The sequence below is a fragment of the Notolepis coatsorum genome (genome assembly GCF_963971535.1).
Source record: "Notolepis coatsorum genome assembly, chromosome: 9".
Taxonomy (NCBI): Eukaryota; Metazoa; Chordata; class Actinopteri; order Aulopiformes; family Paralepididae; genus Notolepis; species Notolepis coatsorum.
The window spans coordinates 32,946,387-32,961,996 of NC_140173.1; the positions used below are offsets into that span (position 1 = coordinate 32,946,387).

The following is a 15,610-nucleotide window of genomic DNA, read 5'->3' on the forward strand; positions in this document are numbered from 1 at the left end:
GTGGATCACTACCCACTTTCAAAACCTCTCTCAAGGGACACCTACGGGAGACTGCAATTCAACACTGGCCCCTGTAAATATCCTAACCCAACCCCCTCCAATGTACAGTAATTTACCTAGTATGGTTGTCAATAGTCCAATGTACAATTTTGTTTGTTTGTACAGTGTCCCCCCCCCCCCCTTAATGTACAGTTTTGCTTGTATATACAGTGTGCCCCCCCCCCAACCACCTCCAATGTAGATTACCCAGTATGGTTGTCAATATCCCAGTGTACCCAACCCCCCCCCACCCAACCTCCTCCAATGTACAGTTTCTACGTCAAATGTATATACTCCCTTTTCCTGACTCCTTCTGTATCACAAACAGTACTGTATTTGCAAATCTGGTATGTCATAAATGTATAGATGTAGCAGTACTGACTATCTGTATGTCATGTATGTCATATGTCCTGATGAATTGAAAATGGGGGACCCTGATGTAAACAAGACGAAAGTCTTTCTCTGGTCTGCATCCCCTTAACAATTGTGTGTATTGAGCTGTACTGTATTGTACCCATTCTGCAATCTGTTAATAAAGTTTTCAATCAATCAATCAAATCGAGGCAAAACTTCTACCGTGGGTATATTCGGCGTGCCGCAACTTTCCCCCGCACGTGACCCAAATCAGCCAATGGGAGCGAGGGTCACTCTGGAGAGTGTTAGGTACGCAAAGTGTCGCGGTCCTGAGAGTGTGGGGGTTCTGTGGTCCTGCAGCTGGATGCATCTCAATATTTTAGGGGGCAGGTATGACTGACGTACACAACGGCCAATCATATCCCATATCCCTCCCCAAAGTGAGTCTGACCAATAATTGAAGAGAGGAGAAAAAATAATGTCACTCTCAAAACTGGATGTTGAGAGAAGAACGGCATCTGTTTCATACATTCAGTCCAGTCAACATTAGCTGGCCGTCCAAAACCATACATTTATTTATCATTATTATTATTTTCTTAATCCCGTGGCGCAGTCTCGCGTGACAACAACCATGTCCAACATGATGACCAGGGCCCTGCTGGAGGGAGAGGGCTGGCTAACAACACGTTAGCTGCATCCATGCTGCTAACACACGGCTAACAACAACACCAGCCAGCAGAACCAAACAGAACCAACACAGTGGCGACACAACACCTGGAGGCAAACAGGACCGGTCGAGGCGAGTTCGTCCCTATTACAAAAGTAAGTAAATACAAACAAAGATAGTGTAGCTACACCTAGTGCTAACGCAAGATACATTGACATTAGCCTAGCTGGCTAGCTAAGCTACTAGCATGTATAGTTTCTTCGTCAAATGTATATACTCTCTTTTTGAGACTATTTGTATCACAAACAGTACTGCATATTTGTAAATCTGGTATGTCATAAATGTATAGATGTAGCAGTACTGTCTATCTGTATGTCATATATGTTATGATTAATTGAAAATGTGGGACCCTGATGTAAACAAGACTAAAGTCTTTCTCTGGTCTGCATCCCCTGAACAATTGTGTGTATTGAGCCGTACTGTACTGTACCCATTCTGCAATCTGTTAATAAAGTTTTCAATCAATCAATCAGCAAGACTAATGGTAAAAAGTGGAGTTTCAAACAGGGACAGTCAACCCCTGAGGGGGCCAGCTTGTTTTGATTGATTGCTGTTGTGTTTTCTGTTTTTGCCTATTTTTTTTGCACTGTCAACTGTGTTGCCAGCCTCTTGTCTCGTCGTTACCAAAGATGTTACAGCAAAGCCACTAACCGTTAATGAACACTTTTTTTGTTGTCTGTTGAGTGTTATAACGTTAGTTCATTTCATGAATTGAAAATGGGGGACCCTGGTGTAAACAAGACGAAAGTCTTTCTCTGGTCTGGATCAGTGGCGGCCGGTGGGTATTCGCCACTAGGGGCGCTATACCAAATATTTTGTACAGTACAGTACAGTACCACGCAACACTCATGGCAAGACGTGAGCGATTCGACTCACGCTCACGGCAATGAATCGGCTCTTATGAACGAGTCGCTCAGCTGTTACTACAACAACACACAACCAGTCAAATAAAGTATAGTCTAGACTCTAATTCACAACTTGAAACACAATATATAAATAGAAAAGTTAGAAACAAAACTCGCCCGTCTACAAACGCAGGCAGATCTCTCCCTCTCTCCTTCTCTCTCTCACACACAGCGCGACGTGGAATCGATTCGTTACACAATCAGACCTATTATATACCAAGAATAACTTCAGTATGAGTACAGGGCTGTACACATATTTTGCATATTGTTAAACGAGCCAAGGCTAGCTATTAAACTATCGATATGAATCGAAAATCTGGGACCCTGATGTAAACAAGACAAACGTCTTTCTCTGGTCTGCATCCCCTTAACAATTGTGTGTATTGAGCCGTACTGTATTGTACCCATTCTGCAATCTGTTAATAAAGTTCTCATTCATTCATTCATTCAAACATAGACGATCTCTCTGTCTCTCGGATCAATCAAATCAAATAATTCACACATGTATGTTGTCATTTTAAACAACTCACCATTCATTCATTATGCATCAGCAGCATCAGAGAGCATTTTAGTAGTTACATTTTCAACAAGATTGCTGCTATTTAAACACTTAATGGAAACGGGGTAACGTTAACCTTATGTCGACTGTAGTATTGTATGACCTCGACATAACGTTTAAACGTTAACGTTACTCCGTTCCATGCACTAAGTGGCCAGCTAAGCTAACGGAGCTAACAGCTAGCAGTACAACGGCATCAGTAGACAACGTATCATGTATTAAACTAGAGTTAAGATCGCTAATCTACCTTGTTGTTGGCTTGTTGATAAAGTATATCCACTCCATGGCATTGTCCATCCAGCCTGTGTTGATGTCCATCCATTGTCCATACATGTCCCTCCACACTGCCTCCATAATATAGCTTGTTGTTAGTTAGCCAAGAGCTGTGTCTTCGTCCATTTTCGCCTCGAACAGCCTGCAAACTACCTGGCGTTCTATCGCCATGCTCTAAGACAAACTCTAACCTTAACCAACTTTGAAAGAGTGCCTAAGCTCAGTGTAGTAACAGTTGCTGTTGTTGTTGACGACGAGTCGACTGAGTTGCATTCTCTCTCTAACCAACCCGAGAAATGCGGCAATGGAAAAAAACTGGCATCGCGTCGGCCAATCAGAGAGCGTCTCCGCGAAATGCGGCTATGGAAATTCTTCACGGAAGTTCACACGCTGCTGGCTAGACCGCTTCAAATCGCGCTCGGATTCCAACATAATAGTCATATTTCAACGCACAACGCCGTATGCACTGATTGGCTGTGACGGAGACAGCGATCAAACTGTGACGCGCACGCAGAGCGCTGTCGCTTCTTGCCCGGGCGAGAAATACGAAAAAAAAAAAAAAAACGTCACTTCCTGCCCATGAAACCGATGTTTTTTTAATTTAGATAATAACGTTATATTGTGCATTGGAAATACAAACATACTTAAAATGAGTAAATATTATTAATTTTAAACATGTTTATATTATTTATAGGGCTATAAAACACAAAAACGAAAAAGTTTTATTGTCTTGTTCTCTGATTTAACAGCAGCTGGCCAGCAGGTGGGTCGGCGCCCTAGCGCCCCTAGTGGTAGAGCCGCCACTGGTCTGGATCCTCTTAACACTTTGGCTGCCGGAGGTTAAATTCATGATATACCATCCAGGGTTTCCGTTAGAAAAAATTGTTGCCGGTCTCCGTGACCTGCAAGATTTCAACTACCGGACAAATGAGATTAATTCCGGTCATAGTTTATTGAGCTTTAAAACAATTGAGATAGGCAGGCTATATAAAGAATGTCATCCTCAAGGCATGTAGATTTATAATATTATTACTTAAAACTAGGCTACTTTTGCGTATACAGTCATTAATATATTCCAAATAAAATAAGTCCCTCGATACTCCGTCTCCGTGCTGCTGCTGACTTGAAATAAAATAGACCGCGTATGTGGCAGTCGGTCCGACACTAAACAGTCTGTTATAATCACATTTTTATGAGCTAACGAATTCCGTTATATTGGACATTTGTATTAATTATATCAAGCGAAGAACTGAGAAAGCAGAGAGCCGGCAACATTATCGTGGTTTGCGTGACTACTCTCTCCACCTCAATGTCACGCGGTCGAAAAGGGCGCTTGTCTATTGGACAGTGGAAATGTGTGTGTGGCTGCGATCCTGTGTGTGCGCGCGCGCGTGTGTGTGTGTCTGTGTGTGTACTGCGGAGCCCAGATCAGCGGAGCCGAGTTTTGACATGGCATTGATCCATTGTTCTATTGAAGCACATTACTTTACCACCATCCTCTCGCTAAACAACTTGTAGACCACGGTGTTTTTATGAGTGCCCACAAGTAGCCGTTTTAATAATATAATAAGCCGCGCGCCTCAGTAATAATAATAAGCCGCGTTTTTTCTTCCTTCTTCCCAAGATGCACAGACATAGATAGATAGATAGAGAGAGAGAGAGATAGATAGATAGATAGATAGAGAGATTAGATGCAGTGTGCTTGTTTTGCAGTGAGTGCTGCGAGCAGTGGTAATAATAATCACTTCCTATATTTGGTTCGCGTTTGGTCCGATGAAGCGAACCGAGACCTACGTTTTTAAAGCTCTCGCTGACAACGTCGTTGTCATTATTAGAAGCAACGAGGAAACAAATGTAATGATCGTTTCGTTCATCGCATATGCTATTTAATTTTAGCCTATTTTAATACAATTCAAATAATCAAATTGTGCTTAGACTCAGGGAATTATTTTCACCGGACATTAAGACCGGAGAAATAAAATATGTCGGACTTCAAGAGATTTTGCCGGACAAATACCGGTAATTACCGGCTAACGGAAACGCTGATACCATCTGTTGCCAGCTCTATTTGTCTATGAAGAAGTTCCCCTTCTTTGCAGGGCTATAACTTTTTAAATTCTATTGCTACATTGCCATTATTAGGGCCCATTCAAAGTCCTATATGTATTGTTCATTGTGTAGCAACGTTAAACTTTTTCATTCACATATTCATAGTAAAGTATGGTCTAATGTATAAGTATGTTTTCATCTCTTTCTGCAGCTTTCTCCAGAACGTGATCTATAGCCCCAAATGCATTATATTGATGATGAAATACAGTTTGATGGCAATCGGGACGATATAAAACATTTCAATTGGACGTACTTCTAGAATGATCTACGTATGATCTGATGATGACCGGATGGGCGGGGGGTCGTTTATAATTCTCCGTGGGCAGCAGCGTTTCCGTTAGCCGGTAATTACCGGTTTTTGACCGGCAAAATCTGTTGAAGTCCGACTTATTTAATATCTCCGGTCTTAATGTCCGGTGAAAATAATTCCCTGAGTCTAAGCACAATTTGATTATTTGAATTGTATTAAAATAGGCTAAAATTAAATAGCCTATGCGATGAACGAAACGATCATTACATTTGTTTCCTCGTTGCTTCTAATAATGACAACGACGTTGTCGGCGAGAGCTTAGTGCTGGGTGTGCGAGTGCATGTGAAGCTGCAGAGCCAGAGAGGCAACGGCACAATGCAGTATTCCATCAGTACTCCAATTCGGCCATTTTCAGCCAATGTTGGGTGGGGGGCGCTGTTGTGCGGTTTCCAGAAAAGAGCCAATAACAGCTAAATCAGCTTCTCTGCAGCGCCATACTCTTTGCAAATAAGTCGTTGCGAGGTGGAGAGAGTCGTCACGCAAACCACGATAATGTTGCCGTCTCTCTGCTTTCTCAGTTCTTCGCTTGATATAATTAATACAAATGTCCAATATAACGGAATTCGTTAGCTCATAAAAATGTGATTATAACAGACTGCTGTTTAGTGTCGGACCGACTGCCCACATACGCGGTCTATTTTAGTTCAAGTCAGCAGCAGCACGGAGTATCGAGGGACTTATTTTATTTGGAATATATTAATTAATGACTGTATACGCAAAAGTAGCCTAGTTTTAAGTAATAATATTATAAATCTACATGCCTTGAGGATGACATTCTTTATTCTAAACTATGACCGGAATTAATCTCATTTGTCCGGTAGATTGAAATCTTGCAGGTCACGGAGACCGACAACAATTTTTTCTAACGGAAACCCTGGTGGGCAGCGTTATATCATTCATCTAGTGTGGGTCATATGTTCATCATAACAGTTTATATGGAACACGTTCAAAAATAACGCTGAATCTTACCGTATCTTCCTCGCGCCGTTGGACGATCAGCGTGGTGTAGACCGTTTTCGATTATGGGATGTTTATCCTGATGAACCATTTCCAGCTTGTATAATACTATATACGTCCAAATAACGTTGTTTATTGAGTTAGGGCGAGCGATTGATCATCCAGTGTGTTGAGATGGAGTCCGGCTACCGGACGCGAGTGCCCGGAGCTCATATGGATGAGCACTTCCTGTTTGGGGCGCCCCTCCCTCTTTGGCCCAGCGTTGGTGTGAGTGAGTGAGAGTTGAAGGTCTTAAGCTAGTCATGACTTATGCAACACTAATATCTTGTTATCAGTGAGTGTGACTCAGGCTGAGAGTTATCTAGGTCAGTGTTAGTTGGTTAGCTGTTCAGACAAGACAGCAGAAGGATAAGTTGACCATGTGTATGTTGTCAGTCAAGCCATTCATATTGTTGTGTTAACCTGTTAAGCCCAATTGCGGGACCCTGCTGTTCGTCATAAATCGATCAATACAGACCGTATTAATTAATGTTGTGTTTCTTTTTCAAATGTAGCCAAGACTAAAGACCATAACCCTATCAAAACAGCAGTCAATGTGTATATTTTTAGCACTACGTTTGTTTACAGATGTTTTAAAAATCTTCAGAAAAAAACCGAATTACTCTGAATAATGTGAACTCTCTGTGCGACGAAATTACTAAATCCAGATTTAACACTGCCATTTGAAAGAGGAGATTTGGCCCTATTATCCATAGATGTATGACTTGGCCATAATAAGGTAATTTATAGGCCTGATATTCTATATTCAAATGCATTATCATTCAAATTGCATGTGTCCGGATGGCAGAATTCAGTACTGTATCTACAAATCCTTCTGTTTAATCATCTTCCCTTTATTCATTTCCTTAGATTTCTTGTACCCTTGATCTCAAGAAGGTACTGAACGAGCTCAGCGAGTGAACTCTGAACACCCGCAATTTTAACATGGTGTTCTGTTATTCACTGTCAAAGATGCAAAGAAAAAATATAATTTGTATTCTCCTCTGTTTCATCACAATTAATGTACTCAAGCATAGTAACAGAGACAATATTTCTGACACTGGGAATATATTCCCTGAGGTCCATAGATGTTCCTAGATGCTATTGACCTTGTAGAAGTGGAGCAATCTTCCATTTACTTGGGCATGTACTTTCAGGCAGATTTTCAGAAAATAGGGCTAGAGCTGACTAGACCAGTCTTTTTGACATTTGGGTTATAAGTAATTCTTGCCTTCATACAAATAATCAAGGCACCCTTCTATTGTCGTAACTGAAAAATATTGTTGTTTTTGTTGTTGATTCACCACCCTTAAATTGATTGATTGATTGAAAATTTTATTAACAGATTGCAGAATCAGTACAATACAGTACGGCTCAATACACACAATTGTTAAGGGGATGCAGACCAGAGAAAGACTTTCGTCTTGTTTACATCATCAGGGTCTCCCATTTTCAATTCATAATGCATCATATTTAAAAATGTGTCTTCAACATAAACCCATGAAAGTCACCACATCTGACTAAACTACCAGGCTAACATCTGACTAAAACACCATGCTAACATCTGACTAAACTACCATGCTAACATCTGTCTAAACTACCAGGCTAACATCTGACTAAACTACCAGGCTAACATCTGACTAAACTACCATGCTAACATCTGTCTAAACTACCAGGCTAACATCTGACTAAACTACCAGGCTAACATCTGACTAAACTACCAGGCTAACATCTGTCTAAACTACCAGGCTAACATCTGACTAAACTACCATGCTAACATCTGCCTAAACTACCAGGCTAACATCTGACTAAACTACCATGCATTGCTAACATCTGCCTAAACTACCAGGCTAACATCTGACTAAAACACCATGCTAACATCTGACTAAACTACCAGCAGGTTAACATCAGACTAAACTGCAGGTTAACATCTGACTAAAACTCAATGCTAACAACTAGTGATGCACGATATATCGGCCGCCGATATAATATCGGCCGATATGGCAGTTTTTTTACACATCGGTATCGGTCCGATATCAAGATAGGGCCGATATTAAAAAAAAAAAAAAAAAAAAAAAAAAAAAAAAACGTTTTTTAATATTTTTTTTTTTTTTTTTTTTAATATTTTTTTTCTTCTTTTTACATGTTTTGGCCTTAAATAGTTTCAAAATATCAGTCATTTCTGAAAATAAGTTACAAAAGTAAAAAAAAAATGCGTTTTGGAAAATAGCTCTTTATTTGATTATCATAAAAAAGTGTTTTCTATACAGAGATATCGACATCGGTAAATATCGGTATCGGCCAGAACAGCAATATTAATATCGGTTATCGGTATCGGCCACAATTTTCACATCGGTGCATCACTACTAACAACTGACTAAACTACCAGGCTAGCATCTGACTAAACTACTAGGGGTGGGACGATGCATCGATCCAGATCGATATATTGATCTATTATCAAATAGGATCGATGCAACGTAAAAAGATCGATTCATATTGCGATACTCTTATTTTGAAAATCCCCTCGTGAGCATATCCGCCCGGCTGGCTGCAACAACAACAGTAGCTCAGCGCAGCTCAGCGTGTGGAGACGTTAGACAGTGGCTTCAGAGTCCGCCTATGTTGCCCGAAATAAGTGCCTGTTGTTTTTTTCCCCACAAGGGGTCAAATGCATCTAACATGCTTTCCATCCTCGTCATTCCTTTATGCCCACGTCGCGTTAAATACCGAAATTAACGTTGCGTTAGCGTGAGCTAACTAAGCTAAGCTGATAGAGAGCAGCAGAGGTCCACTAGGGACTGGGAAGGAGGGGGGGTTACTGCATTTTCGAGATAGCCCCACTAACAGGATCAGGCCGGTACTGCACCTTCTGACTCCCAATATGCCTTTTCCAGCCAAAATACAGCGCTGTGATAGGATATTAATAGCGAAAAAAAAAAAAAAACGAACCAAAAACAGTGAACAGGAGGTCTATTTGTATTAAAAACAATAGATTGTTTTTCATTTAAATGTCTGGAAGAGATAAAAAATAAAAATGTCATGATATTTCCATTGCCTTTTTTTTTGTTGATTTAAATGTTACTGATTGTGTTAAATGGGCATATAATATCGTCTCATATCGATCGCAGGCACCTGAATCGTATCGTATCGTGGCAGACTTTGTGATATCGGAAAATATCGTATCGTTGTCCAAAGAATCGATATCGTATTGTATCGTGATGAAACTGGTGATTCCCACCTCTATAAACTACCACGTTAACATCTGACTAAACTACCAGGCTAACATCTGACTAAAGTACCATGTTAACATCGGATTAAACTACCATGCTAACATCTGACTAAACTACCAGGCTAACATCTGACTAAACTACCAGGCTAACATCTGACTAAACTACCAGGCTAACATCTGTCTAAACTACCATGCGAGGAACGAATGACTTGGAATCCACATGTCAAAAAGAGTACGGCCCTTTAAATAAAATGTACTGCATTATCTGCTAGGGTAATGAATAGTTTATGCGACTTGTTTTGTCTTAAAAATATATATTTTCCCTTGTTTTTACCAGCATCTGCACTCTGCACTGTGTAGTGTATTAAATTGAAAGGGGAGCCCTATTAACTGTTAAACTGCTGAATGGCATGCTGGGTACCGCTGGCTAGCTAGCCAGGTAACATAATAGTCTGTTAACCTCTTAAGCCCAGAGCCCTATTTTCTGAAAATCCGCCTAAAATACATAAGTAAATGGAATATTGCTCCACTTCTACAAGGGCCATTTGCATATTATTGGTCTTGTCTCCTTGTGGAACCTGTTAAACACAAGGAGACGTTCATTCAGTCTTGTCGCCTTGTGGCACCTGTTAAACACAAGGAGACCTTCTTTCAGTCTTGTCTCCTTGTGGAACCTGTTAAACACAAGGAGACCTTCATTCAGTCCTGTCTCCTTGTGGAACCTGTTAAACACAAGGAGACCTTCATTCAGTCTTGTCTCCTTGTGGAACCTGTTAAACACAAGGAGACCTTCATTCAGTCTTGTCTCCTTGTGGAACCTGTTAAACACGACGTTCATTCAGTCTTGTCTCCTTGTGGAACCTGTTAAACACAAGGAGACCTTCATTCAGTCTTGTCTCCTTGTGGAACCTGTTAAAGACAAGGAGACGTTCATTCAGTCTTATCTCCTTGTGGAACCTGTTAAAGACAAGGAGACCTTCATTCAGTCTAGTCTCCTTGTGGAACCTGTTAAAGACAAGGAGACCTTCATTCAGTCTAGTCTCCTTGTGGAACCTGTTAAAGACAAGGAGACCTTCATTCAGTCTAGTCTCCTTGTGGAACCTGTTAAAACACAAGTGCAGGAGTTGTCTGTTATTTTATTGGGCAGTGGGGTTAGTGAGTGAGTGTGTGAGTGCGCGTGTGTGTGGCCCCAGAAATGGCATCATCAGTAGGCAGGGAGCGAAATTAACTTTTTGACTCACCGGCCAGTGGCGGGTAGATGGGAAGAATCTACCCGCCAAGCATATTTCTTACCTGCCAACTTTTTTTTTTATAAAAAAAAAAATTATTATTATTTTATATATATTTTTTTTAATAAAATATATATATTATATAATCATACTTGTGATTGTGTTATCTGCGAGACATCGCCACCTCGCTATCTGCAAACAGCTCCACTGTCTGTGTGTATACTCTAGTGGCCTCCATAGGGCTGACCTTCGAAGCTTTTTTTGGCAATCGAAGCTTCGGGGCCGAGCTTCGATTTTAATTCGAAGCTTCGAAAAAAAATAAACTTCATTGTGGGACTTGTACAGCACTTTCGTAAACGTTGTTGTTTTTAAATGTGCTCTATAAATAAAGTGGGTTGGATTAATTAATTAAGTAGCCCCTTTCGTGACTGACGCATCCAACAAGGTTTCACTCGGCTGTGTGATTTAATTCAAGGTGGATCGCTGTTGTCGTTTGAACAACTTCAGATTTCATGGGAACTACCAATCCCCCAAATCAAGAATGTTTAAGATGAATGAAGTAAGATTTTGATTATTTGAAATATGGCCTGTGTAGACTAAACTATGCACAGAATTATGTCAGTCTACAAGGTCCGGATTCTACATGGTCCGGCAATGTAGACCTTGTAGACTCCACTACAGACCAATTATCAGTGAATGTTCATGCATTTTTAAGAAGGGCAACTTCCACAAAAAAACAAAGAACTCACCAAAACATCTCAGTAGCACCTTATCTAAATGTTATATTTCATATATGGAGATTCATATTTATTTATGTATTGCATGCATTTCTACATTTTATTTCCTATTTTGTTTATTCATCCCAGTATCTTTCTTTCTTATGTGTGGAATTCTACAAGGTGCGCGCACACACACACACACACACACCTACACACACACACACACACACACACACACACACACACACACACACACACACACACACACACACACACACACACACACATACTTACATTTAGTCATTTAGCTGACGCTTTTATCCAAAGCGACTTACAAGTTCTGTACGACAAGACAGCAAGAAGGGTACAACTCTATCAGCTGAGTAACAATGTTCATCAAAGTGTTGCGTGTTACAGTGTAGGTTAGTTTATTAGGACAAGTGCATGACAGTAAGGTTAGTCACGGTTAGATTTTTTTTTTTTTTTTTTTATCATTTCAGATAATGGTTGAAGAAGTGAGTCTTTAGTCGACGGCGAAAGATTGGACGGGATTCGGCTGTCCTAACTGGGATGGGTAGTTCACACACACACACACACACACACACACACACACACACACACACACACACACACACACACACACCTACACACACACACAAATCGAAGTAAAAAAAAAACGTTGATTTTTTTTCTTTTTTTTTTTAATTAATTTTTTTTTTTTTTTTTTACTTCGATTTTTTTTTTAATGTTCGAAGCTTGTGCCATCGAATCGAACGTTCGAAGCTTCGAAGCATTTAAGACAGCCCTAGGCCTCCAGCTCCAGCAAGGATTCTCCGGCGCTGCAGCTGGACCCTAAACGCTACATTCAGCATGCAAAAGGATTCTCCTGAGCTACAGCTGGTCCCTATTCAGCAGCCCTCACTCATGCGATGTAAGCCAGGGACTCGAATACGCATGTTGTTGTAGGACATTGATGTCAGGAGCTATCTGTAGCTACTGCTGGATGGCGTTGGGACAACGCCTCAGTGAACTATTTAGTTTACTGCGACATTTCGTAGTGACTAGTGAGCTACCTAGCCAACGGAGGTATTATGCACTGGACTATTGCTGGAGCATTTGTTGATGTCGGGAGCTATCAGTAGCTAGCCGGCTGGATAACGTTACACAATGCCTCATGTATTAAACTAAGTGAATATTTGACTGGATCATTTTGTAACGGTAGCTAACGTTATCTCACGAAGGTCCCACACTGACTAGACTAACGTCACGGTGACTGTCGGAGGCCATAGCCTCTGTTTACATGCAGGCATACAGAAACAGGTGGGGAGGGGTAGGAGCAGCAGCAGTGCACGGTGCGCTGCATGTCTGTGCTGAGACAGCGAGTGAGAACTCCGCTAAAGAATTGGATCATGATTTTCGGTTTTCACATGACTATTTGATTGCCCGCCACACGGCGGTCACACCTCTCAGTGGGAGGCGCCAAACGTAAAAACTGAGCACCAATGGCGGGTGGCGCTCTCTAGTTTCGGTCCCTGTCAGTAGGGGTGTAACGGTACGCGGATACGTACTGTACCGTCTCAATCTGGTCCTCCGTTACAGTACGGGCTGTGCACCGAGCGATTGCAACGGTATGGAACCTTTTTTTGTAGTGTAGGCTAGCTATTTTTAGATCCAAGTAGTTACTCGCTAGTACTGCCCGGAAAAACTGGACTGCTAAATAAAGATTAAAGATCTAGCGTCGTTGATGCTATTCAATATTAGCTAAATAGCTAACAAACGAAATACAATGTATAGCATAGCTGCCTACAACACACAATAACGTTAATACAATTACATGCATCATTGTTTACAATGAACGGGTGGGGCTAGTCAAAGGACTGGACACGGGGACAAGTTAAACATGAATTAATTCATTATAACAGGTAGTTTCGAGTCGTGCCTAAGTACGCACACAGGGCTATTCTATACGGCTTTGACGCTTCCTCCTCATCGTTGATTGCCTGTAGTAGCTGCATCTAACGTTAAAACTAACCTAAAGTTAGTTGTTCACCAACAATCAACATTTGTTTTATCATTAGCTCAAAAACACAGAACCGGACGAGACAAGTTGTCGGCTCAATACGTTCTGCTAGGCAGCTAGGATAATAACAATAATACTTCCGCTCCGGTCGGTGGGCTTCAAAATAAAAGTCTAAAACACCGGAAAAGCTCCGGTCGGTGGGCTTCAAAATAAAAGTCTAAAACACCGGAAAAGAAGTTTATTTTGTACAGCGTTTTCCTCCACGAGTACTCGAGTACATCATGTGATCAATCGATCTGGATTATTTTTGCCCATCCCTAGTTTATCCTGTGCTGAAGTCTCCATTCCAATAGAGATAGTATATATTAGGCCTGCCGCGATAAGCAATAAATCGATTAATTGCCGCGATAATTAAAATTAATGCAATGATTTTGACGGGCGCGATTAATTGCTATTTGCGCGTTTGTTTTAATGAGGCGGAACCAGTGCCCCTTGTCAGTCACTGTCCGTGTTGGGAGGCGGGCCGCTGGCCTTACTACAGAGCAGAGAGCACAGCACAGGAGCTCCGTGGGGCAACACCACATAGCTTAACTACATTTCTCAATAGTGTTGCTCCTTTTAACCAAGTAGCGTTATTTGTAGTGTAACGTTAGCGTTTTAACGTTAGTAGCTAACGTTAAAACTAACTTAAAGTTAGTTGTTCACCAACAATCTCAACATTTGTTTTATCATTAGCTCATGTCGATCTACTAGTAGCATCAGCAAGCTAACGTTAGCTGGCCCCAGTCCACTAGCAGCATGTCGATCTACCAGCAGCATCAGCAAGCTAACGTTAGCTGGCCCCAGCCCATTAGCAGCATGTCGAAGTAGTAGTAGCATCAGCAAGCTAACGTTAGCTGGCCCCAGTCCACCAGCAGCATCAGCAAGCTAGGATAATCACAACAATACTTCCGGTCCGGTCGGTGGGCTTCAAAATAAAAGTCTAAAACACCGGAAAAGACGGAGCGGTGGGCTTCAAAATAAAAGTTTTGGGAAATAAATTTCTCAAAAAAAAATTCTCTAACCGGTCGCAATAATATCGCTTATCGCGATATTTTCGGGGGCAATTAATCGCCCAGCAAAATTTGTTATCGTGGCAGGCCTAGTATATATTTTGGTGTTTATTTGGAACACTGCCTATTACGTTTCCACAGTTTTTTCCTCATACTAACATTTTGTACATGGTACCGCAAGCTACATTAATAATACATGTACATGTTAAAAGGATGACACAAAAAGCCAGACAGAGGGCTTGTTTCCAGTTTGTTTGTTGTTTCAGTTTGTTTTATAATAAACAATCAAACTGAGCATTTTTTTTATTTAGGATATTTAAAATGTCTTCCAATGTTAAATAAAGGTTTATTGCACTTTGAAACGGTTTCCTTGCATTATTATGCTATTATTATATTAGTAAAAAAAAATAAAAAGGTTAATTGAAAACTTTCGGGAAATACACTGTACCGAAAAAATACCGAACCGTGACTTCAAAACCGAGGTACGTACCGAACCGTGGATTTTGTGTACCGTTACACCCCTAATCATCAGTGATATGTTCATCTTGGCACCTTAGTGTGAAATCCTGCCAGAGTCACTCTATTCCAGCCAGGGCTTTGCCATATGAAAGGAATTCATATCACCTGGAATTATTCTTCATCGCATTGAACTGCATGATAATATAAATGATAGGGATGGGTACCGAATTCGGTACTTTTGAGGTACCGAACCGAAACACGTCGGTACTACCGAGTAAGTGAGAAACCAAAAAAAAATTACATATTTTTATTTTATTTTTTTTTACCGTTTTTTTTATTTCATGTCAACGTTCACACGCACAATAATATGCTTACCTAGGATTTGACTTGATTCAACAACAAAGCAGTCGGAGCAATGGCAAGCCGAAAACGGTCGAAATTGTAGTTTTTTGAAGTTTGGATAATTTTCTTTACGACTGAGGCTACGTTTAGACGAGCGTTTTGGGATGGAAGTCTGAACAGAAACCGCAAAAGTCGTCTTGCGGTTTCACTTTTAATTTTGCGTTTAGACAAGCGTTTTGGGGTGGAATTCTCCGTCTAGACGAGGCTGTAACAACTCGAGACAACGGA

The 15,610-nt window shown here is 40.9% G+C and overlaps 1 protein-coding gene across 1 annotated transcript in view; it reads left to right on the forward strand.

Annotated features, from left to right (window-relative positions):
* Nucleotides 1-1,145: 1,145 nt before the first annotated feature.
* Nucleotides 1,146-15,610, forward strand: part of ppm1ba (protein phosphatase, Mg2+/Mn2+ dependent, 1Ba) — a gene marked incomplete at its 3' end in the record, with an annotated part of 55,720 nt that continues 41,255 nt past the window's right edge. Inside the window, exon 1 of the mRNA XM_084321054.1 lies at nt 1,146-1,215. The remainder of the gene's footprint in view (nt 1,216-15,610) is intronic.